General features: G+C 38.7%; 1 long non-coding RNA gene across 13 annotated transcripts in view; it reads left to right on the top strand.

Moving 5' to 3' along the window:
• Positions 1-20,699, top strand: part of LOC118149763 (uncharacterized) — a 205,026-nt gene extending 184,327 nt beyond the window's left edge. For 10 of the 13 annotated variants that reach the window (XR_013530482.1, XR_013530490.1, XR_013530492.1 and 7 more), the window contains 2 exons: positions 11,628-11,680; positions 12,642-16,617. This is a non-coding gene — a long non-coding RNA (uncharacterized LOC118149763). Of the gene's footprint in view, positions 1-11,627; positions 11,681-12,641; positions 16,618-20,625 lie in introns of those variants that run through there. The other 3 variants (XR_013530495.1, XR_013530498.1, XR_013530483.1) reach the window with 3 other exon arrangements.
• The last annotated feature ends 6,449 nt before the right edge of the window (positions 20,700-27,148 follow it).

Genomic DNA, 27,148 nt, shown 5'->3' with positions numbered 1-27,148 from the left:
AGGGGATATGTTCTATTATTATGTGTCAATTTAAAAAATTAATATAAAACGAATTTAGTTACTCTGCTATATGATCTTGGATAAGTGAAAAGACTGGGATTTTGGAGTAAGATAGATTTTGGAGTAAGAGAGTATCAGCATGACTCTGATAAGGGTCATGAATTCCAACACTGTGACTACTCACCTCTGGGAGACGATCCAAGACGGCTGAATAGGAACAGCTCTGGAGTGCAGTTCCCAGTGAGAATGCAGAGGGTGAGTGATCACCCCATTTCCAGATGAATTTTTACTGCTCACAGACCAGGAGATTCTCAGGTGGAAAAGCACCACTGTGGGGATCGCTCCTGCAAGGGATCCTTGACAGGACCCTCACCATCTTGAGCTTGAGCCCATACACATTTCTCCTCTCCTGGAGGCTGTTGAGCTAAGGGGAAAAGAGAAAGTCTGGTTGCACTGATTTTATAAATTTTTTCAGAAGAGAGGGGCCACTGCTCTACCCAAATGGGAATATCAGATATCCAAGTGATGGGATTGGCATGAGTATCGGGAGTTACAGTGGCCCCCTCTAAAAACACCTAAGACTGGCACAGTCAGTTTTCACCTGTACAGGCAGGGGCTCAGAAGAGCCCTGCAGATTTTTACCAAGACCTTTAGCCGGATGGAATCCTTGTTTAAGCATAATGTCTAAAGCAGGGCTGTGTGTAACTAGGTGAGTCCCCATAGCTTCCAAAATGTCTCTGCCCCACAAATTAATGGGAATGCCCGGGAGGACATAGGGGCAAAAAGTACCAGAATGACCATCAGAGTCTGTCCAAGACAATAAAGTAGCAGACTGTTGGGGATTGGAACTCATGCCAATAACTTGTAAAGAGGTTATTGCCACAGTAAGTGGCCAGGCGGAAGGCCAATGTATAGAAGAGATGACCGAAACATTGGCATCAGTGTCCAAAAGTCCTTTAAAAGTTTTACCATTAATGTTATGGATCATCTCAGGCCTACTAGCCGAGATGGATTGAATCCAATAAGCATAAGAAGAGGAGCCAAAACCTTTAGACCCTCTGGGTTCCTTAGATAAAGAAGTCTCCAGTATGGCTATTTCAGCTGGTGCAGTGGGTCTCCACACAGAAACTCACACAAATCTGGGCACTGTTTCAACTGGCACCTGGAACACCTAAGAGACAGAGTCACCCATTCAACTGAAAAAAAAAGGGGGCTGAAATAGGGACCCAGGTGATCTGGCTCAGCGGGTTCCACCCCCACAAAGACCAGCAATCTGAAATGCTCTGGACTGAGAGTTTCACAGGAAGCACAGCTGGACCCAGGAGGGTCCAGCTTTATGGGGGGAAGGTTGTCTGCCATTACTGAGGCAGTCCATCACTACTGAGGCAGTCTTCTATTATTGAGGCAGTCCACTATTACTGAGGCAGTCCGCCATTACTGAGGCAATTTGCCACTACCAAAGCACTCCATTGTTACAGAGAAAGTCCACCATTACTGAAGCAGACTGCCATTACTGAGGTAGTTCTAACTGTACCTCTGTAAACAAAACCACAAAGAAGTTTACACAGCAGCTGAGCAGGACCCATGGCAGCTTAGCAACGCCTCTGCTGGCAAACTGTGACTAGGTTACCTCCTTGCTGGACAGGGAATCTCTGAAAAAAGGCAGCAGCACATCAGGAACTTATAAATAAAGCCCCACCTTCCCAGGACAGAGCACCTGGGGAAAAAAAGGCAGTTATGAGTTCCGCTGCAGCAGACTTAAAAGTACCTGCCCAGCAGCTCTGAATGGAACAACAGAGCTCACAGCTCAGCACTTGAGCTCCTATAAGGGTCAGACTGTCTCCTCAAGCAGCTCCCTGACCCCCATATATCCAAAGAGACACCTCTTAAAGGAGAGCTCAGGCTGACATCTGGTGGGCATCCTTCTGGGACAAAGATAAGAGAAGAAGAAACTGGCAGCAACCCTTACTGTTCGGCAGCCACTGCAGGTAATTCCCAGGCAAGCAGGGCCTGGAGTGGACCTCCAGCAGTCCCACAGCACATGGGCCTGACTGTTAGAAGGAAAAATGAAAAACAAAGAGAAATAACTCCATCATCAACAAAAAGGACATCTGTTCAGAGACCCAATCCGAAAGTCACCAAGTACAAGGACCACAAGTAGATAAATCCATAAAGATGGGAAGAAACCAGCACAAAAAGGATGAAAACACCCAAAACCAGAACGCCCCACCTCCTACAAGGGATCATAACTCCTCACCAGCAAGGGAACAAGGCTGAATGGAGAATGGGTCTGATGAATTGACAGAAACAGGCTTCAGAAAGTGGGTTATAACAAACTTCTCTGAGCTAAAGAACATGTTCTAACCCAATGCAAAGAAACTAAGAACCTTGAAAAAAGGTTTGACGAAATGCTAACGAGAATAAACAGCTTAGAAAAGAATATAAATGAATTGATGGAGCTGAAAAACACAACACAAGAACTTTGTGAACCATACACAGGTTTCAATAGCTGAATTGACTAAACAGAACAAAGGATATCAGAGATTGAAGATCAACTCAATTAAATAAAACAAGAAGTCATGATTAGAGAAAAACAAGTAAAAATAAACAAAGCCTCCAAAAATATGGAATTTTGTGAAAAGACCTAATCTACATTTGATAGGTGTATCTGAATGTGATGGAGAGAATGAAACCAAGCTGGAAAAGACTCTTCAGGATATTATCCAGGAGGACTTCCCCAATCTAGCAAGGCAGGCCAATATTTAAGTCCAGGAAATACAGAGAACACCACAAAGGTATTCCTCAAGAAGAGCAACCCGAAGGCACATAATCGTCAGATTCACCAGGGTTGAAATGAAGGAGAAAATGCTAAGGGCAGCCAGAGAGAAAGGTCGGGTTACCCACAAAGGGAAGTCCATCAGACTCACAGCAGATCTCTCAGCAGAAACCCTACAAGCCAGAAGAGAGTGGGGGCCAATATTCAACATTCTTAAAGAAAAGAACTTTCGACCTAGAATTTCATAGCCAGCCAAACTAAGCTTCATAAGCGAAGGAGCAATTAAATCCTTTATGAACAAGCAATTGCTCAGAGATTTCATTACCACCAGGCCTGCCTTACAAGAGCTCCTGAAAGAAACACTAAACATAGAAAGGAATAACCAGTCCCAGCCACTCCAAAAATGTACCAAATGGTAAAGAGCATCAACACAGTTAAGAAATCGCATCAACTAATGGGCAAAGCAACCAGCTAGCATAAAAATGTTAAGGTTAACAATATTAACCTTAAATGTAAATGGGCTAAATGCCTCAATCAAAAGACACAGACTGGCAAATTGGATAAAAAGTCAAAACCCATTGGTGTGCTGTATCCAGGAAACCCATCTCACATGCAAGGATACAAGTAGGCTCAAAATAAAGGGGTAGAGGAAGATTTACCAAGCAAATGGAGAGCAAAAAAAAGCAGAAATTGCAATTCTAGTCTCTGATAAAATAGACTTTAAACTAAAAAAGATCGAAAGAGACAAAGGCATTACATAATGATAAAAGGATCAATACAACAAAAAAGCTAAAGATCCTAAATATATATGCACCCAATACAGGAGCACCCAGATACATAAAGCAAGTTCTTAATGACCTACAAAGAGACGTAGACTCCCACACAATAATAGTGGGAGACTTTAACACTCCACTGTCAATATTAGACAGATCAATGAGACAGAAGATTAACAAGGATATCCAGGGATTGAATTCAGATCTGGACCAAGCAAACCTAATAGATATTTACAGAACTCTCCACCCCAAATCCACAGAATATACATTCTTCTCAGCACCACATCACACCTACTTGAAAATTGACCACAAAATTGGAAGTAAATCACTCCTCAGTAAATGCAAAACAACTGAAATCATAACAAACAGTCTCTCAGACCAGAGTGCAATCAAATTAGAACTCAGGATTAAGAAACTAACTCACAACTGCACAACTTCATGGAAACTGAACAACTGGCTCTTGAATGTTGACTGGATAAACAATGAAATGAAGGCAGAAATAAAGGTGTTCTTTGAAACCAATGAGAATGAAGACCCAATGTACCAGAATCTCTGAGACACATTTAAAGCAGTATCTAGAGGGAAATTTATAGCAATAAATGCCCAAATGAGAAGCAAGGAAATATCTAAAATCAACAAGCTGTCATCAAAATTGAAAGAGCTAGAGGAGCAAGATCAAAAAAACTCAAAAGCTAGCAGAAGACAAGAAATAACTAAGATCAGAGCAGAACCGAAGGAGATAGAGACACAAAAAACTCTTGAAAAATTAATAAACCCCAGAGTTGGTTTTTTGAAAAGATCAACAAAATAGACCAATAGCCAGATTAATAGAAAAGAGAAGAATCAAATAGATGCAATAAATAATGATAAAGGGGATATCACCACTGATTCCACAGAAATACAAACCACCATCAGATATCACTACAAACAACTCTATGCACATAAACCAGTAAACCTGCAAGAAATGGATAAATTCCTGGACACTTGCACCCTCCCAAGTCGAAACCCTGAATAGACCAATAACAAGGGCTGAAGTTGAGGCAGCAATTAATAGTCTGCCAACCAAAAAAAAACCCAGGTCCAGATGGGTTCACAGACAAATTCTACCAGACATACAAAGAGGAGCTGGTACCACTTCTTCTGAAACTATTCCAAACAATCCAAAAGGAGGGAATCCTTCCCAAATCATTTTATGAGACCAACATCATCCTGATACCAAAACCTGGCAGAGACTCAACAAGAAAACTTCTGGCCAATATCCATGATGAACATAGATGAAAAACCTTCAATAAAATACTGGCAAACCGATTGCAACAGCACATCAAAAAGCTTATCCAACATGATCAGGTAAGCTTCATCCCAGGGATGCAAGGCTGGTTCAACATATGCAAATCTATAAATGTAATCCACCACATAGACAGAACCAAAGACAAAAACCACATAATTATCTCAATAGATGCAGAGATGGCCTTCAAAAAAATTCAACAGCCCTTTATGCTAAAAACTCTCAATAAACTAAGTATCAATGGAATGTATCTCAAAATAATAAAAGCTATTTACAACAAACCCACAGCCAATATCATACTGAATGGGCAAAAACTGGAAGCATTCCCTTTGAAATCTGGCACTAGACAAGGATGCCCTCTCTCACCACTCTTATTCAATATAGTATTGGAAGTTCTAGTCAGAGCAATCAGACAAGAAAAAGAAATAAATGGTATTCAATTAGGAAAGGAGGAAGTCAAATTGTCTCTATTTGCAGATGACATGATTGTATATTTAGAAGACCCCATCGTCTCAGCCCAAAATCTCCTTAAACTGATAAGCAACTTCAGCAAAGTCTCAGGATACAAAATCAATGAGCAGAAATCACAAGCATTCCAATAACAGACTTAAAGAGAGCCAAATAAAGAAAGAACTGCCATTCACAATTGCTACAAAGAGAATAAAATACCTAGGAATACAACTAACAAGGAACGTAAAGGACCTCTTCAAGGAGAACTACAAACCACTGCTCAACGAAATAAGAGAGGACACAAACAGATGGAAAAACATTCCATGTTCATGGTTAGGAAGAATCAATATCGTAAAAATGGCCATACTGCCCAAAGTGATTTATAGATTCAGTGCTATCCCCATCAAGCTACCAATGACCCTCTTCACAGAACTGGAAAAAAACCACCTTAAACCTCATATGAAACCAAAAGAGAGTGCACATAGCCAAGTCAATTCTAAGCAAAAAGAATAAAGCTGGAGGCATCACACTACCTGACTTCAAACTATACTACAAGGCTACAGTAATCAAAACAGCATGGTACTGGTACCAAAACAGAGATATAGACCAATGGAACAGAAGAGAGGCCTCGGAGGCAACCCCACACATCTGCAACCATCTGATCTTTGACAAACCTGACAAAAACAAGCAATGGGGAAAGGATTCCCTGTTTAATAAATGGTGTTGGGAAAACTGACTAGCCATGTGCAGAAAGCAGAAACTGGACCCCTTCCTGACACCTCACACTAAAATTAACTCCAAATGGATTAACTCCAAATGGATTAAAGACTTAAACATAAGACCTAACACCATAAAAACGCTAGAAGAAAATCTAGGCAAAACCATTCAGGACATAGGCATAGGCAAGGACTTCATGACTAAAACACCAAAAGCATTGGCAACAAAAGCCAAAATAGACAAATGGGATCTAATTAAACTCCAGAGTTTCTGCACAACAAAAGAAACAATTATTAGAGTGATCCGGCAACCAACAGAATGGGAAAAAATGTTTGCAATCTACCCATCTGACAAAGGGCTAATATCTCTTTTTCCACAAAGAACTAAAACAGATTTATGAGAAAAAAAACCCATTCAAAAGTGGGCAAAGGATATCAACAGACACTTTTCAAAAGAAGACATATATGAGGCCAAGAAACATATGAAAAAATGCTCATCATCACTGGTCATTAGAGAAGTGCAAATCAAAACCATGTTGATCATTAAAAAATCTGGAGACAACAGTTGCTGAAGAGGATGTGGAGAAATAGGAACACTTTTACACTGTTGGTGGGAGTGTAAATTAGTTCAACCATTGTGGAAGACAGCGTGGTTATTCCTCAAGGACCTAGAAATAGAAATTCCATTTGACCCAGCAATCCCATTACTGGGTATATATCCAAAGGATTATAAATCATTCTATTATAAAGACACAAGCACATGTATGTTCATTGTGGCACTGTTTACAATAGCAAAGACCTGGAACCAACCCAAATGCCCATCGATGATAGACTGGACAGGGAAAATGTGGAAAATATACACCATGGTATACTATGCAGCCATAAAAAACAATGAGTTAGTGTCCTTTGTAGGGACATGGATGAACCTGGAAACCATCATTCTCAGCAAACTGACACAAGAGCAGAAAATCAAACAGCACATGTTCTCACTCATAGGTGGTTGTTGAACAATGAGAACACACAGACACTGGGAGGGGAGCACTACACACTAGGGTCTGTTGAGGGGGACTTGGGGAGGGACAGTGGTGGAGGGAGTTGGGGAGGGATAACATGGGGAGAAATGCCAGATATAGGCGATGGGGATGGAGGCAGCAAACCACATTTCCATGTATGTACCTATGCAACAATCCTGCATGTTCTTTACCTGTATCCCAGAACCTAAAGTGCAATAAAATATATAGATGTATGTATATATATATATGTGTGTGTGTGTGTATATATATATGTGTATATATATATACACACACACACATATATATATATATATATATAGCGAGAGAGAGAGAGAGAGAGAGAGAGAGAGAGAGAGAGAGAGAGAGAGAGAGAGAGTCACAAAGCCGCCCCCCCCGCTCCATAAAAAGAATTTGCTCACCTCTGGATCTCTCATTTCTGGTAGAAAATAGAGATAATGAGAATGCCTACCTCAAGAGATATCTGCAAGATGGTTAACTGGGCAGCAAAATGGCACATCCAATATAGTGCCTGGAACCAACAATAATAGCTTCCTTCCCACTTTGGGAGAGCACGGAGTACATGCCTCTCTGCTATGTGAAAGCTCATTTGACATCTCTATTTAGAGGGAGGGAGGGAACCAAGCGAAGCTCCAAGAAGGTCTCTTCCTTGTCCAGTCCTGATCCTGAGCCTGCTGTCCTGAATCAACTATCCCCTTCCCAGCTCATTTGATGGAACGTTTCAATTTTAAATTGTCAGTCATCAGCACATTTAAATGTCCCAGGACTAGAGAAACATCAGAAGGAATTATTGACAGCGTTATTGATTTAATCAGATAATTTTGCACAAATAATGGTCTATAAAATGCTGGGTGCTCTGTAATCTTCCATGAGACAGAGTTTCAGTGTAGGCTAAAGTGGAAGCTACCATCATTCCTCAAGGTAGGATCTAGAAGAGCAAAGAGGGATCAGTGTGAATTAAGATAAATGCAGGAAGCATAGGGGAAGCATTTGCTGAGAGAGTAGGGAATAGTTTCTAAGTAAGCTGGACTGTGAGTGTGTAAGGAAATGAGACGGTGAGAAAGAGAGTTTGGGGGCAGGTAAGGACATCCTTGAATAGTATTTTAGGCATTGGGACTTTGTAGGCAATCGGGAACCATTAAAGGTTTTCAAGCCAGGAAGTGGCATGGTCAGAATTTTGCTTTAAGAAGATAACTGGCAAGAAGGTGAGGATGGATTGCTTTGGTAGGGGGCAGAATGATTGGAGACAGGGGAATACTTAGGGAGTCTACTGCAATTGTCTGAACAAGAGGTGATAAAGGTTGCACTTGAGCAGTGGAAAAGAGAGAACAAATAGAAGGCATATTGCAGTGCAAAATCTACAGAACTTTTTGACTGACTAGGGAAAGAGAAGGACAGAGGGAGAAGGATGACTCAGGATTTTAGCCTGAGGAAAGTGCCTGAGTTATCTAATTTAACATTCAGAATGCAGAGCCTATCTATCAACACCTGGCTTTCTCATTTATTCTTAATGCATGCATGCACATGCATTTGTGTGTGTGTGTGTCTGTGTGTCTGTATGTAGCTCTATGTAATATGGAATGCTGTACATCAATAACTGAATATCTGTCTCTCACACAGTCTCTCCCTCTCTCTCTTCTATTTCAATCTTCATTCACTTTAAATGTATGTAATTATTGGCATTATGAAATGAACATGTGAGGCTTTCTAACTTCATCTGAGAATTTGCAGTATAAAAACTGTTTTAGGATTTTGAAAATATTTAGGTTAGTCCTATTGATAATAGTAATTTCCATTAACCGAGTGCTTATGTGCAATGCTTTACACACATTGCCTCACTTCTCACGTCTCACATTTGTGAGACAGACACCGTTAAGGCCCCTCCCCCCTCCACAGTGTTCCCAATTCCCTCCTCCCTTGCTAACCACCATAAAGACTGACCTCCCTTACAACAAGGGTGGCCATGGAACCCAGGTCTGGACAATGAGAATATAAATGACATCTGTCTAGAGAGTTCTAGGTAGGTCATTGGTTTCCTGAAAAAGGGATAGCATAAGAGGAGAGCACGGAGTACATGCCTCTCTGTTCCTTCTTCCTGGCTTGAACATGGTGGATGTGATGCTTACAGTTCTGACAGCCATTGGCAACCACCGATGACAAACAGAGATAAAAAGCCAATGAGCGGGAGAAAGAAAGAGGGTGTGATCTGTGATCTCAGTGACAATGTTGAGCGACTGAACCAGGCTTGAAACCCCTATGCCCATGTTTCTTGATAAGTGTTCAAGCCACCCTTAGTTGTTTTTTTCTGTTACTTGCAGAAAAATGAACTCTGATGTGCAGTTATTTGCCCAGGGCCAAACCAGGAAATGGTGGAGCTGGAATGCAAACACAGGTGTCTTTCTGACTCCAAAGTGATGTTATTAGATATTTAAGACATAATTAGAAAGATATTTGGTCTTTGTTCCTGATTCCTGGTACAAGGCTCTTAAAGCCCTTGAAATTTCCTGAATAATAAGGGTGATAGAATCATCTTTGTTCTAATGCAGTGATTCTTAGTGGGACCCTAGAAGGCTTGTCACCAAAAAGATCAAGCCTTAATTAGAAGCCTGGGACTTTCAAACCTCCCCCCGCCCAACCAATAGGGAGGGCAAAAGGGGTGAACATTGGATCAATCACCAATGGCTAATGATTTAATCAATTGAACCTATATAATGGCACCTCCATACAAACCAAATGATGGGGGTGGGGAGCTTCTGAGTTGGTGAACACATACACATGCTGGGAGAGGGGCACAGTCCAACTTCATGGTGACAAAAGCTCCCATACTTGGGGCCCTTCTAGACCTCGCCTTATGTACCTCTTCATCTGGCTGTTCAATTGTATTTTTTATCATAAACTGTTAAATGTAACTAGAGCCCTTTACTGAATTTTGTAAGCCATTCTACCAAATGATCCAACATGAATTAGCAAATTTGGAAACTCCCAGTTTAAACTTGGTTGTCAGAAGCATAGGGGGCCTGGGACTTGGGATTGGTATCTGAAGTGAGGCCATTCTTATGGAACTGAGCCCTTTAACTTGTAGGATTTGATGCTAACTTCAGCTATATAGTGTCAGAATCAAATTGAATTGCTGGATACCCAGTTGTGTCAGAGAGTTGGAGAACTGGTGTGGAAAATTTCCTACACATTTGATGTAAAAAATATCAGGGGAAAAGGATAACCCTACTACCACACATTCTCCCTTCTAGCACCCACTCTGAACAACACAAAGGACTTATTTTTGTGTGTGTGATGGATTCATCTGCTGTGCTTTCCATGGCCTTTGTCTCTCACTTCTTCCTCCACAGTTTTGGATCTCTCCTGGATGTCAGGCACTGAAGCCCAGCTTTAAGAGATCGTGACATGATTATCATTCAGCCCTGCTCTCAAGTTGCTCATGATATAGAGGAGGGGTTGGCAAAGTGTGTTAGCCTGCTTCCATTTTTATATGACCCATACGCTAAGAATGGTTTTCACATATTTAAATGGTTGAAAGAAAATTCAAAGAATATCTTATGGCCAGTTAAAAACAATATGAAATTCAAGTTTCTGTGTCCATAAATACTATTATGATGGAATACAGCCTCACTGATTTGTTTACGTGTTGTCTACAGCAACTCTTGCACTACAACCATAGAACTGAGTAGTTGCAACAGAGATCATATGGCCTACAAAGCCTGTATTTGGTACCTGGCCCTTTAAGAAAAAGAACGCTAACCTGTGTCATCTAAGAGGGGTGGAATTTGTGGATTAGGCAATGAATAATTCATTCTAGGTAGGGAAAGAGAAAGGATGTAGTATAACTAAGGTACTTAGAAAATTTTCCAAAATAGCAGGTGGATTCAAAGCTCTGAGTCTTATCTCTAGAGATTTTTCCTTTAAAGATAGATTCTATACAAGAGGTGGTGGTGGGCATGGGAAGAGTGGTTTGGGATATTTATTAGGTGTAGTTACCTTTGCCTAATGAATATCTTTTGTTACTCATTCCTTAGAGGCAGAAATGCGTGCATCAGTCAGTTTGAACAGATCATGAATACTTCTAATGTACACTGTAAAAATTCTGAGTTGAATAATTCTACTTTAGAAAAAATTGACCTTCTAATTAAGGCCCTCAGAGCCTCCCACGAATTGGCTGTCACCTGAAATTATTGTGGGTTTGGATTTCCTGTGAGCATGCAAGACACCTTGCTCAGATCCTGATGCCTGTAAAGCAAATACTTCTGTTCTCATGGATACCACAGACCTTGCGCACATCCCTGGGATGGTGGAAGATTTCTTTCCATGAACTCAACTCTTGTAGAAATTAAGATAACTGCTTAATTTTTTTCTTTCCAAAAGAAAGTAAGTGCCGGGAAGTCTTGTCATTTACCCACTGTCACATGATTTAGAAAGCACTTTTCTGGGCATTTTTGTTCTGAGTCTTAAAATAACCGTGACCTACATAATTTGATCATAATGAAAAATGGTTGAACTATGTAAAAATCCAATTCTGATATACCGATGAAATAAACTTTTGAGATCAGTGAAACCCATACCTGTTTTGTCTTTATTTTACAGGTGAGGAAAGTGAGACTTCACCAGACAGGCAGCCAATCAATGGCAACATCAAGGTGTGTGCTTTCCATTTACGATGATGCTGATGGCCAAGGCTACCTTATCACTGGCCTAATTAGATATGACTGAATTGTCACATTTAATGTGTGTGGGCTGTATGTGGGATGCTTCTGTAATTTGTTATCCAAATGGAAATTCCTTGGTTCATCAGGCATAAAGCAATCTTGTTCCCTGAGACCTATGGCCATGCTATATGCAGGTTAGGCAGATGCCATAGGCTATGTGACTCGTATCTCATCAGGTATGTTCCTAAAATTTGCTTCTATTTCCTGACTTGTGTTCCCAGTCCTGTGGACCCAGCACATTTATCAAATGCTGGCCCTGTAGTGATTCAGTTCTGGTTTCTCCCACTAATCTCTGGTTTTAGGCCAAATTCAGAGCCTGGGCAATAAAGAAGGCAGGATGTAATAGGGAAATATGAATGTGTCATATATTCCTGCACTCAACCTTTCTTTATCTCCAAGGTGTTAAAATTCCTGTCTTTAGGTCAGAGAGAATGTTGTCAAACAGGAGTGGGAGACAATTCTAGACAAACTAGTGTGGGATATCCAGGCAGAAGAGGAAAGAGAATGAAATACCTTTTATTGACATTGTGTGTGCATTTTGTTGTGTTTTGTTTTTAGAAAATAGTAACAGCAAATCAATGTTTATTGATTATCAGTGGTGTTCTCATCTCTGAGCCATGTGGGAGAATGAAGAAACATGATAGGGAAAGGAAGAGGAAATAGAATTATTTCATTATAATTAAGAACTAACTTAATTATAAGGAAAACAGATAGCTAAGAAAATTAAGAGAATACTACACTTATAAAGGCAACCATTAGAACACAAATATTCTAATATTTCCTAAATATTAGACTAACTGCACATGAAAGCTATAGTGTCTTAGTTCAGGTTGCTATAACAGAATACTACAGACTGGGTGGTTTATAAACAGCAGTAATTTATATCTTACAGATCTGAAAGCCGGAAGTCTGAGATCAGAGTGCCAGTATGATCAGCCTCTGCTGAGGACTGCCTTCAGGGGTGCAGACTGCAGACTTCTCATTGTATCCTCATGTGGTGGAAAGAGCAAAATAACTCTCTGGGGTCTTTTTTAGAAGAATACTAATTTCATTCATGAAGCCTCCTCTCTTGTGATCTAATTATCTTCCAAAGTCCCCACCTCCTAATACCATCACATTGGGGTATGGATTTCAACATATAAATTTTAGTGGGGGGTGGGGTAGGAGCACAGGCATTCAGTCCATAACTATATAATGGAAAGATTTTAAAAATGAAATTATTCAGCAGGAACACAGTACAAATAATATGGCAGGACAAAGACCAAATATATTTTATTTATGTAGCCTCAATAACTAAAGCAAGGCAGTTGTGGTGAATGAATAGCATTGCCCATGAAACGAAATAGAAAATCCAGAAATAGGTCTAACTAGTATGGTAATTCAGAATATGATAAAGAAGATACCCCAAATTATAGGACAATTCAGTAAATGATGCTGGAATAATTGCAGATCCATTTGGAAACATTTCAAAGGTTATAAACATTTCATTGCAAATATGAAGCCATAAAAGTATAGAAAGGAAATACAGCAGAATATTTCATGTTCACAGATAGGATGACAATATTTTTAAGATGTCGGTTCTTCCCAACTGGATCTATGAATTCAACGCAATTTCAATCAAAATCTCAGCAAGTTATTTTGTGGATAGGGACGAAGTGATTGTAAAGTGACTTTTTATATGGAAAGGCAAAGTCCCAGAATAGTCAACACAATATTAAGGAGAAGAATAACATCAGACGACTGAGGCCACCCAACTAAAAGACTTACTATAAAGCTACAGTGATTAAGTAATGTGGTGAAAGAACAGACAAATCGATCAATGGGACAGAATAGACAGCCCAGACACAGACCCACTATAGACAATTGATCATTGAGCAAAGGTAATACAATGTTGGAAAGGCCTTGCGATACATATGAGCAAAGGCAAAACAATGGAGAAAACAGTCGTTTCAACAAATGGTTCTGGAACAACTGGACAAGCACATGTTAAAAAATGAATCTAGACAAAGACCTTACACCTTTCACACAAAAAACCCTTAAAACTGATAACAGACCTAAACATAAAGTACAATATTATAAAATTCCTGGAAGATAACAAGAGATAACCTTGGTTTTGGCAATGACTTTTTATATGTCATACCGAAGGCATGATACGTGAAAGAAGAAACTGATAAGCGGGACCAATAAAAAGATTTTAGCCATGCAAAAATTATGATGAGGAGAATAAATAGATAAGCCAGACTGAGATTAAACATTTGCAAAGATATATCAGATAAAAAGCTGTTATAATATATGCAAAAACCTCTTAACCTCAACAATATGAACACAAACAACAGAATTAAAATGGGCCATGTCTTAGGAAACACCCTTTCAAAGAAGATATATAAATAGCAAATAAGCCTATAAAAAGATGTTTCATATCATATGTTATCAGGGTAATGAAAATTAAAAAAGAAATGAGATATCAAGACATATTTATTAGAATGGCCAAAATCCAGATCACAGACAACACCAAATGTCAGTAAGTATGTGGAGGCATCATGCTACCCAACTTCAAACTATACTACAGGGCTACATAAGCAAAACAGCATTGTACTGGTACAAAACCACACACCTAGCCCAATGGAGCAGAATAGAGGGCCCAGAAATACGGCTGCATATCTACAACCATCTGATCTTCGACAAAGCTGACAAAAACAAGCAATGGGGAAAGGATTCCCTTTTCAATAAATGGTGCTGGGATAATTGGCTAGCCATATGAAGAAGACTGAAACTGGACCCCTTCCTTCACATCACACACAAAAATCAACCAAAGACTGATTGAAGACTTAAATGTAAAGCCCAAAACTATAAAAGGGCTGGAAGACAATCTAGGCAACACCATTCAAGACATAGAAACGGGCAAAGATTTGATGACAAAGATGCCAAAAGCAATTGCAACAGAAGCAAAAATTGACAAATGGGTTCTAATTAAACTAAAGAGCTTCTGCACACCAAAATAAACTATCAACAGAGTGAACAGGTAACCTACAGAATGAAAGAAAATTATTGCAAACTATGCATCTGACAAAGGTCTACTATCCAGCATCTATAAGAACTTAAACAAATTTACAAGAAAAAAACCAAACAGCTCCATTAAAAAGTGGGCAAAAGACATAAATGGACACTTCTCAAAAGAAGACATACATGTGACCAACAAGCATATTAAAAAAAGCTCAACATCACTGATTATTAGAGAAATGCAAATCAAAACCACAATGAGATACCATCTCACAACAGTCAGAATGGCTATTAATAAGTCAAAAAATAACAGATGCTAGCAAGGTTCTAGAGAAAAAGGAAAGTTTACACACTGTTAGCGGGAGTGTAAATTAGTTCAGCCATTGTGGACGATAGTATAGCAATTCCTCAAATACCTAAAGACAGGAATATCATTCAACCCAGAAATCATGTTCCTGGGTTTGTACTCAGATAAATATACATCGTTCTATCATAAAGACATATACATGTGTATGTTTATGGCAGCACTGTTCACTATAGCAAAGATGTGAAATCATCCTAAATGCCAATCAATGGTAGACTAGATAAGGAAAATGTAGTACATGTATACCATGGAATACTATGCAGCATAGAAAAGAACAAGATAATGTCCTTTGTAGAAACATGAATGGAGCTGGAAGCTATTAATTATTCTTAGCAAACGAATGCAGGAACAGAAAACCAAATACTGCATTTTCTCACTTAAAAGTGGGAGCTAAATGATGAGAGCACATGGACACATAAAAAGGAACAACAGACACTGGGCTATCAGATGGTGGAGGGTAGGAGGAGGAAGAGAATGAATGAGGAAAAACAATTAACGGATACCAGGCTTAATATGTGGGTGATGAAATAATCTGCACAGCAAACCTCCATGATCCAAGTTTGCCTTTATAACAGACCTGCATATGTACCCCTCAACTTAAAAGTTAAAAAGAAAAAGAACTTTTATTCATTGCTTGTGGAATTTCAAAATGATGCAGCCATTTTGGAAGATGGTTTGGTGATTTCTTATAAAACTAAACATATTCTAACCATACAATCCAGCCATTGCACTCCTCGGTATTTACCAAAAGCAGTTGAAAACTTATGCTTACACCAAAGCCTGCACATGAATATTTATAGCATCATAAATGCCAAAATTTGGAAGCAACCAAGATGTCCTTTAGTAGGTGAATGAATAAATAACCTGTAGTACACCCAGACAATAAAATATTAATCAATGCTAAAAAAAATTGGTATCTGTTTTTATAAAAGTGGGCCGAAACAAACAAATGAAAAAGGAAATGAGCTATCAAACTATGAAAAAGCATGGAAGAGGCTTAAATGCGTATCACTGAGTGAAAGAAGCCAATGTGGAAAGCTTTTATACCGTATGACTCCAACTATATGACATTCGGAAGGCAGAACTATAAGGACAGTGGTTGCTAGATCACTAAAGAGATCAGTGGTTGCTAGAGGTCAGGGAAAGAGATGAATAGACAAAGCACAGAAGATTTTTAAGGCAATAAAAATAACCAGTATAATAGTATAGTGGTGGATATATGTTATAATACATTTGTACAAACCAATAGAATGTACAACACCAAGAGTAAACTCTAATGTAAACTGTGGACTTTGAGTGATAATGATGTGTCAATACAGACTGATAAATTTTGACTAATGTACCACTCTCTTGGGGAATGCTGGTAATGGGGAGACTAAGCATGTGTGGGGGAACTCCTGTACCTTCCTCTCAATTTTGCTGTGAACCTAAAACCACTCTAAAAAATAAAGACAAAAAAACAAACAAACAAAAAAAACGAAAAAGAAACAAAAAGTCACACAAATTCAGGAAAAATAAAGAAACAACAAACTGGGAAGAAGAATTTGAAGCTCGTAATAAAGAAACAGCAGTAATTTTTTTGTTATTAAAAAAATACCCTTCTTACAACTCAATAATAAAAAGACAAAAAATGCAATTAAAACGTGGACAAAGAATCTGAGTAGACATTTATCCAAAGAAGACTTGGAAGTGGTCAATAAGCACATGAAAAGGCGTTCAACATTATTGGCTCTCAGGGAAACGCAAAGGAGAACCACAGTGAGATACCGTCTTACACCCGCTGGGATGACTATAATAAAAAAGACAGATAATAACAAGTGTTGTGAGGTTGTGGAAAAATGTGAACCTTCATACGGTGTTAATGGCAATGTCAAATGGCTTAGCCACTTTGCAGAGTAGCCTGGTGGTTCCTCAAAGTGTTAAACACAGAGTACTGTATGACCCAGAAAGTCTTCTCCTGGGTAAATATCCAAGAAAGTTGAAAACCTACATCGACACAAAAAATTTGTATGCAAATGTTTATAGCAGTGTTATTTATAATAGGCATAAAGTGAAACAACCCAAATGCCAATCAACTGATAAAGAGATAAATAAAATGTGGTATATCCATATAATGCAGTATTATTCAACAACAAAAAAAGAAATAAAGTACTAATACACGCTACCATGAACGAGACTTGAACATTATGCTAAGTTAAAGAAGCAGTCACTCCCACAGGTGGTATAAAGGTAAAAAAGAAGGCAGTCACAAAAGATTGCATATGGTATGGTCTGTTTATATGAAACGTCCCAAAAAGGCAAATGTCCAGACACAGTAGTTTAATGGTTAGGCTTGGGAGTGGGAAAGGAGGAGTGAGGTTGAGGGAAAAGGTAAAGAGTGGAGGTGGGTGAAGGGATGGAGAAGGGGGATGTTTTTAGGGGATTGAAGGGTAGTTAGGAGATGATAGCTAAAGTATACAAGGTTCTTTTGGGGATGAAAATGTTCTAAAATCATTTGCGGTTATGGTTGTAAAACTCTGAATATACTAAAAACCATCAAATGGTATATTTTAAATGGGTGAATTTTATGGTTGTGAGTTGTATCTAAATAAAACTGTTATGTAAAAAATAAAACTGTTAAGTTACCGAATTTAAAATAAATAGTCTTATCCATGGTATGACTTAAAATCATCCTGGTGCTACTTAAACCATCCCACATATCACCAGTAATATGAATTCCAAGTCTGAAAAACACTGGTGACTCAAGTAAGAGTAGCGTGGGTTCCTAGAAAAATGGTCTAAATCGAATCTAATCATGATGATGCAATCAGAGAAATCCAGAACATGGGGCGTTCTATGAGACAGTAGGCCTGGATTCTTCAGAAACATCAATGTCATCAGTGACCACAACCAGGCAAGGCTACTGCTCTAGATTAAAAGAGATAAAATAGATGTGACAACTAAATTAAATGTATGATCTTTCAGTGGATCCTAGATAAAAGAAAAAAAGAAGCCATAGAGATATATTTGGGAAAACTGAGGATATTTGAATAGGACTGAATGTTGTAAACTGCTTTGGTATGATAATGGTATTAGTGATATTTGGGGAGAATGCCCTTGTTCTTAGTAGAAATACACTTTAATATTAGAGAACAAAGTGTCATGGTGTCTGACACTTATTTTAAAGCGGTTTAGCTACACACACACACACACACACACACACACGTGGGTGCATGTTCTGTAGTTCTGACATTTTTCAAAATAGAAACTTGGAAAAAATTAATTAAAAGAAACTGAAGCACTAAAAATAAAATAATTGAAGCAATGAAGGCCTTTGACTTGAATGATTTACATTATTGTCCCCATACTCAATTTACTTCTCTTTGTATGAGCATTTCACATTTCATAACATAATTTTACTATTTTTTACTACTTCCCAAAAAAATTATAAGTCGATCACCACTAATTCTTTCAAGTTTTCCTTGAAAAATCATTTCTTATTGTATAGAGTTGTATCTCGGGACCCGAATCATATGAGCTTTTCCTTCCATTTTGTACCACTGGCTTTTTGGGAGATCTTCGTCAAGTTGCCTCCCTATGGGCTTTCTATCTCTCTTCTTAAAAAGGAAAAATATTGAAAGAGTGAAAAGGCAGGGGTAAAACGTTTATAATACAACACCCAGGATATATAAAGAATTCTTACAAATTAAAAACAGGTAAGCAACACAATACAAATAAATAAGTGGGAAAGACTTGAAGAGGCACTTCATGAAAGAGGATATCCAAATGGCCAATAAACACATGACAAGGTGCCCAGCTTCACTGGTTATCAGGAAAGGGCAATTAAAATACCGTGAGATACTATTCACACCCATCAATGTGGTTGAATATTTAAAAAAGACTTACAACGTCAAGTGCTGGTGAGGACACAGAGCAAAAGAAATTTTCATCCATTTCTGGCTTAAGTATAAATGAGAAGAATCACTTTGGAAAATAGTTTGCTCATGTTTGATAAAGCTGAACATTCAGCAATCTAGGTATGATTCAGCATTCCTTTCTCAGTTATATATATATATATATATATATTTTTTTAATTTTTTATTGGATTTAAGGTTTTGGGGTACATGAGCAGAGCATGTAAGACAGTTGCGTAGGAACACACATGGCAGTGTGCTTTTCTTTCCTTCTCCCCTTCACCCACATTTGGCATTTCTCCCGAGGCTATCCCTCCCCACCTCCCTCTCCCACTGGCCCTCCCCTTTTCCCCCCAATAGACCCCAGTGTTTAGTACTCCCCTTTCTGTGTCCATGTGTTCTCCTTTTTCATCACCCACCTATGAGTGAGAATATGCGGTGTTTCATTTTCTGTTCTTGTGTCAGTTTGCTGAGGATGACGTTCTCCAGATTCATCCATGTCCCTACAAACGACACAAACTCATCATTTCTGATTGCTGCATAATATTCCATGGTGTATATGTGCCACATTTTTCCAATCCAGTCTATTATCAATGGGCATTTTGGTTGATTCCAGGTCTCTGCTATTGTAAACAGTGTATTTTTAAAACTCTACATATATGTCCTTAAATATATATGCAGGGGTGCTAGGAGCAGCTTATTTGTATTAGTCTCCAACTGAGAACAGCCTGCATGTCCATTAATAGCAGAATAAATAATAAAGGTATTTTCATACAATGGGATCCCTGATAAAAATAAATGAGCTACTGCTATGCAGAATGTTCAGTTACTTTACCTACTAAAATAGGTTGCAGTTCCATTACATAAGGTAACCTACTTTAGTTTATATAACTAATGTAAGTTACATAAGGACTCAAGTACAGGAGCATCCTCAGAATAAGCTTAGTTTTGTTTAACAATTCTTCCCTTTGGTCAGATTCTCAATTCTGAGAGATTGTCCAAAACGTTGGGCATTGATGCTACTCTCTCTGTAACCATTATAAAAGGATTCTTTTGGTTTCCATACAGAATTCACAAGTCACAAAACAAATCAATTAAATAATTATTTATATTCTTGCTGGGTTAGTTGAAGTAAAATCACTCAGTGCTTGATGGATGGTTGTATCCAAACACTTAAGACTTTACAGAATACAGCACACCAGGGGGACAGTTATAATGACTATCAGGAGGATAATACCGAAGGACTGAAGTGTACACCTTAAGAAAAGTCCCTACAAACGGAACTGACCTAAATCAAACAAGTCAAAGTTCAGGCCAATATAGTTAGCTCAATATTATTTGAGTTCAATTGGCTATAGTCCAGTTGTATGATGGCAATTGGGGTCCATAGTTTTCTGCAGAATGGTCTGATTCAATGAGGTATCCACTTTTGTTTCTAGCCTCCAATACAAATCATAGTAAACTGGAGACCTACTAGAAGAACATCAAGATTTGAAAACCTTGGAAAAGTCAGATTTGCTGTCCAACACTTAGGATGTCTGTAAACCAATTGTTAGTTGCTCCCATAAATATATCATGCATTTCTTTTCTTTGATAAATTCCCTTAATGTATTTGATAGCAGGGTCTAAAGAAACAGCAGTATCAGCCACCTTCACAGTTCAGCTTTCTGTAGTGGCAAAATCAGGTGAGAGGTAGGTACAACATTCAATTTTGTTCTGTATCACATACAAGCCCCCAACCTGAGGAAAAAGGAGATATAAATCATGATGTCTCCTTAAGCAATTTTGTTGAACCTAGATTTTATTACCCACCTTTTGGAAAGTGACTTCTACCCATCTGAACCCTTAGGAGGTCTGGTTGTCCACAAAGTCCAAGATTGTTTTATCAATTTATGTATTAGCTTCAAATTTCATACTACTGGTACCCCACTACCACTGAGAGTGAGTTCCCAGGAATCCCATTGGAATCTTTTGTCAGTGATTACTAGCTTATCTTCATAAACTCAAGTGTCGCTTTGGTTTTTTCGCTAGAACATAAGCCTTAACAAACACCATCAATCTATCTACAAATTATGTTCCATGGATTTTTTTGGTAAAAAAAAAAAAAAAAGGAGGTGGTGGGGGTGAGATTTGAACAACAGGAAATAGGGGGAAGAGGAAAAAGATAAGAGTTTTATAATGACAGGGAAGTCTTGATCCATTATCTTTAAGAAGTATGCAGTTCCCAGGGTCTGGAGGTACCTTTTTGAGTTGAGAGAAGTGGATCTAAGACTTGAGGGTCTGAAGTTTGGCTGCAGAGAAGAATTTGGCATGGTCTCTTCCAACAGAGTTCAAGGGGAGTCATTCTCTGATAATTCCAAAATATCCAGTGAAAAGCCTCCTTTACCTGGTGAAAATATACTTTGGCATAATGCATTAAAGCCTTGCAGCATGTAATAATATCTGTTTAGGAGAGCAGGAGATACATAAGGTGTTATTAGGAGCCTAGGTCTTCTGGTGACCTATGGGTCACCAGAAAAACATAAGGGATCAACTTATGTTTTTCCACTGGGCCTGGATCTGCTTGCCCTTAAGGCCAATGGTAATAACTTTAGCTACGGCAATCTAATCGATTTGGTTAACTTTGCCAATTTCAGTTTTTAAGTTCCCATTTGTTCTTTCAACCTTCCCAGAAGACTGAAGACGATAGGGACAGTGATAGTGCCATTATGTTAGCAACAACTGATTTAATTGCTTTATAACTCTTCCAGTAAAATGGGTCCTTTTATTGCTGTAGATTTCTCTGGAAATGTCCCATAAAGGAAACACATTTTTGAATAACCTTTTACTTATGGTTGTATTATTGGTCTTCCTGCATGGAAAGCTTCTGCTGAACCAGAGAACATAGACTATTATAAAAATATATTCACATCCCACTGAAGGTGGCAATTGAATAAAATACCTCTGTAAATGTACAAATGGCTCAACAGGTAGCAGAAATGTACCATTTGAACCTTTGATTATCTTCTCGAGATTAAGATTTGACAAACCAAACACTGATTATAACCCAGTTTAGCTACTTTAGAAAAGTCACCATATCAATATTTTTTCATCTTTTGTCTCATTTGTCTAGTCCATGGTGAGTTACGGAGTGCAGAACTTGTATTATTTATTTATTTATTTATTTTTGATGCAGAAAGGTGATTTTATTTAGGTAGAGAAAAGAGACAAAAAAGGAGGAGAAGAGAGAAAACCTTCCATGAGAAGTGTGGAAGGTGATAACCCAAGAGGGGAAAGAGGTGCAGAACTTTTAATAATGGAGATTTCTAAGGACTCACAAAGAACCAGGCAGCCAACCAGATAGCTGTCTAGGCTCTTCATCAGTTTAAATCTAGATTTACATACTGTTGTTTTTTTTTTTTAACATTTTGAAGTGGTTTATTATTCAGCAGTAGTAACATGGACATTTTTCTACAGTGCTTCGTAAACTTCATTTTCAGTCTCCCCAGAAAACCTCTCAAATGAAGATTTCCTCGGTTTACCAGGGATAGATGAAGTTTCTTTTTTTTTTTTTTAATTTTTTATTGGATTTTAGGTTTTGTGGTACATGAGCAGAGCATGCAAGACAGTTGCGTAGGTACACACATGGCAGTGTGCTTTGCTTTTCTTCTCCCCTTCACCCACATTTGGCACATATACACCATGGTATATTATGCAGCAATCAGAAATGATGAGTTTGTATCGTTTGTAGGGACATGGGTGAATCTGGAGAACATCATCCTCAGCAAACTGACACAAGAACAGAAAATGAAACACCGCATATCCTCACTCATAGGTGGGTGATGAAAAATGAGAACACATGGACACAGAAAGGGGAGTACTAAACACTGGGGTCTATTGGGGGGAAAAGGGGAGGGCCAGTGGGAGGGGGAGGTGGGGAGGGATAGCCTGGGGAGATTTACATACTCTTAAATCCAATTTTGTTTCTCCATCTCAGTTGCATAGCACTATTTATTAAATAGGTTATTATAGGTAATTTGAGGATCAATCATAAAGAGTTCACTTAAATGGACTATCTTAACAGTGTCAGTACTGGCTGACTTAGCCTGAAAAGCTGCCAAAGCATTCCCCTTATATTTAACGACTTCTGGTTCTGCTTGATGCTGGGATAGCAGTTTCATGAACCAGTCAGTTTCTTCATGAGAGTTCTGGGAATCCTTATCCAGGCCAATAGTATGATCTTAAAGTTATCAGAAACCTGCTTGTCAGAGTCCTTTCCATAAATATTCTTAAAGATGAAACACTTTAGGCTTATAGTTGCTCAGGAAAGCACCAGAGTAAACAATTAACTGTGAATAATAAGACTTAGAGTGGCCATGGTTAAAAATCCAAAGAGCATTCATTACAATGACGACACAACTGACAAACATCCAGTTATTTCTGTTGCATATAATACTTTAAGGTAACTAGAATTTTGGCTGATAGCAATATGCCAGGACTATTACATTTCTATGAATTTTATATAATTTATAAAATGCATATTAATACATCCATACAAGCATGGCTCAAAGGAGGGAAAACATCGTTTCTTATTTGACAATGCTTCCCATATAATTTACCATATCAAATAAGCCTAATTAGCTTAATATCTCTCTTTTATAAGAGAGAACAATTTCCTTTTGATCAGTTCCAAGGGCCCATTTGGAAAACCCCACAGCTCAAAAGGTCAAAAGGATTTAATTTAGAATTTGATTTTGGAAAGTATGTAAAAAACCAAAGTGTGTTAAAACACTTAATCAAAACAGAATCTCAGGTTCTTGTGAACAACAGTCACTCATTTAAGTAACGTGATAATAGAAAGACTTCAAGGCAAATACAGAAGGTTACATAGTTGTAGAATCATCAGCTATTTTCGTAGTGAAAACTCATTTTCTTAAGTGATCAAAAAGCTAATAGACAACATGAAGCACAGAAATTATCTTGTTAAAACATAGAATCTTTATTTTCTAGGCCAGTTACCCTAAAAAGTAAAGAAAAACCTTTCATAATTTCTCATTGAAAGCAGCGGCCAATACCCTAAGAAAACCTTGTTGTTTTAACAGAAAGGACTATATTCCAGTTTTGCCTCAGTATATTAATGCTCAATTTTTAGAAAAACTTACAAATGATTTCCTTCTCATATTAGCTAGTTTGATTACGCATAAAATTTCTTTCACAAGATTCATCTTTCACAAACCTTCTACAACTTTCTTGCCCATTCTGTTTTTGTCCTCTTCTCATTTTGGAACAACCAGTCATTCTACTTTTGGACAAAACTACTCTTTTTTCTTAATAAAACAAAACTTCTTCATTCTTGTATATTTTCCTTACTAAGGGCATATTTTACTTTCTTCACATTGTGGTGTTGTTTCCTTTGTCATTTCCATTTTTAATTACCATATATTGATTAGAGTTTTAGCTCTTTGTAGCCTTAATTCTAATGAAAACCCAAGAAGCAATTTTTAACTGTCACGTACTGACATTTTATGAATATATAGTTCATAATTTCCAGAAACATGTGCTTCCTCAGAGAACAATTTTTTATGTTCACTAACAGATCCAAATATATTTAGCTTCTTTATACCACACAAAAACAATATGCTGAAGTATATGTACTTTAAACTTATGTATAGAAATTAATGTTTCAGTATTTTAACTTAGAAATGACGCAGATATTTCATAAATATCAACTATTTAATTTAACATAACTTTAAAATCTCAAATTACTGAAATTTTTGAAACTATGACAAATTTATTTATAAACTTTTATCTCATTTACATTCACCTGATACACTCGCTCTTAACATTTATGTTTGAATTGGCCACTAGGCAAAGATAGCCATCGAAGGAGTTCAGGAAATGCCATCTATGATGGTTTGAATGTGGTTTATCCCCATCAAAACTCATGTTAAAATTTTATCCCCAGGAGGGGCATAGGGGCTCATGCCTGTAATCTCAGGATTTTGGGAGGCCAAGACAGGAGGATTGCTTGAAGCTGGGAGTTCAAGGACAGCCTAGGCAAAAAAGTGAGATCCCTTCTCTTAAAAAAAAATTAATCCCCAATATAGCAGTAATGGGAGGTGGGGCCTAGTGTTTGGGCCATAGGAACAAATCTCTCATGCATAGATGAATGCCCTTCCTTAGGGGTAAGTGAGTTGTCACTAATGTGGAAATGGATTGGTTTCCATGAGAGCAGGTTGTTATGAAGTAAGGATGCCCCTTGGGTTTCGCCTTTTTGCATGTGTCCTCCTCCTCTTTGACTCCTTCTGCCATGTTTTAAGCCAGCTCATGGCCCTCACCAGAAGCCAACCAGATGCTGGAACCATGCTTTTTACACTTTCATCTTGCAGAACTATGAGCTAACTAAACCTTTTTTTTTTTTTTTATAAATTATCCAGCCTCAGATACTTTGTTATAGCAAACAGACTGGACTAAGATAGCAAATTGGTGCCAAGGAGTGGAGTGCTGTTTGTTATACAGGCACCTGAAAATGTAGAAGCAGCTTTGGAGCTGGGTAATGGGCACAGCTTGGAAGTGTTTGGAGGAGCAGGATAGAAACAGATTGTATTGCAGTGAATAGAGCATTAAGGAGAATTCTGGTGAGGACATGGAAGAACACAAAAAGAGGAGGAGAAGTTTAGAACTCTTTAGAGATTGGTTAACTGGTTGTGACCAAAATGCTGATAGGAATGTAGATGGTAAAGGCCATTTCAATAAGGTCACAGATGAAATTGAATAACAAGGCATTGGGAACTGGAGAAAAAGCTGTTCTTGTTACACTATGGCAAAGAACTTGACTTCATTGTGTTTACGTCCTAGAGCTTTGTAGAAGGCCAAACTTAAGAGCCATGGAATAGCATATCTGGTGGAAGAAATTTCTAAGCAGCAAAGTGCTCAAGAACAGATGTGGTTACTTTTAACAGCTTATGTTCAGTTATGGTAGCAAAGGAATGACCTTTGGAAGAGCTTATATTTAAATAAGAAGCAGAAAAATTTGAAATATTTGTAGGCTGGCCATGTGGTAGAGAATGAAAGAGTATTTTCAGGAGGGGAATCCAAGGGTGTGGCTGAGTGACTTGTTGCTAAAGAGATTAGTATTGATAGAAGGAAGCCAATTCCTAATTGTCAAGACCATGGAAAAAGAGATTCTACAGGCATTTCAGAAGTCTTTCAGGCTGCCTCTTCCAACACAAGCCCAGAGGTCTGAGAGGGCAGAACACTTTTGGGGCACAGGTCTGGGGCACTGCTGTCCTGCACTGCCTCAGGATTCCGCTTCCCAAATTCTGGCACAGTGCTCAGCATTACTCCAGCTGTGGCTCAAGCAATCCCATATGCAGCTTGTGTCACTGCTCTGGAGGATGCAAGGCATAAACCTTGGGGTGTCTCTGTGTTGCTAAGTCTGCTGGTGCCCAGAATGCAAGAGCTGTGGAGGCGTGGCTGCTTCCACGAAGACTTGTGGAGGATATATTGGAAAGCCGGAGAGACCAGGCAGAAACCTGCTGTAGTGACAGAGCCATCACAGAAAGCCCCAACTTGGGCAATGCCTAGTGGAACTACAGGGGTGGGGCCACCACTGGGACTCTAGAATTATAGAGCCACTGGCAACATGCAACTTCAGCCTAGAAAAGCTTCAGATATTTGACTCCAACCTTTGAGAGTGAGTAGGTGTGTGGTCTGCAAAGCCATGAGGGCGAGCTGACTTAGGCCTTGGGAGCTTACCTCTTGCACCAATGTACTCAGGATGGAGTTCAAAAAAACATGGATTTTAAAAAGATTATTCTGGGCTGGGTGCAGTGGCTCACACCTGTAACCCCAGCACTTTGGGAGGCCAAGGTGGATTGATCACCTGGGGTCAGGAGTTCAAGACCAGCCTGACCAACATGGTGAAACCCCGTCTCTACTAAAAATACAAAAATATGCCAGGCATGGTGGTGTGCACCTGTAATCCCAGCTACTCAGGAGGCTGAGTTAGGAGGAAGCACTTGAACCCAGGAGGCAGAGGTTGCAGTGAGCTGAGATTGCACCACCAAACCCCAGTCTGGGCAACAGAGTGAGACTCCATATCAAAAAAAAAGAGATGATTATGGAGCTTTTTTTTTTTTGAGACGGAGTTTCGCTCTCGTT

Source organism: Callithrix jacchus, chromosome 20 (genome assembly GCF_049354715.1).
Source record: "Callithrix jacchus isolate 240 chromosome 20, calJac240_pri, whole genome shotgun sequence".
Classification (NCBI taxonomy): Eukaryota; Metazoa; Chordata; class Mammalia; order Primates; family Cebidae; genus Callithrix; species Callithrix jacchus.
This window is presented reverse-complemented; position numbering and strand designations above follow the sequence as displayed.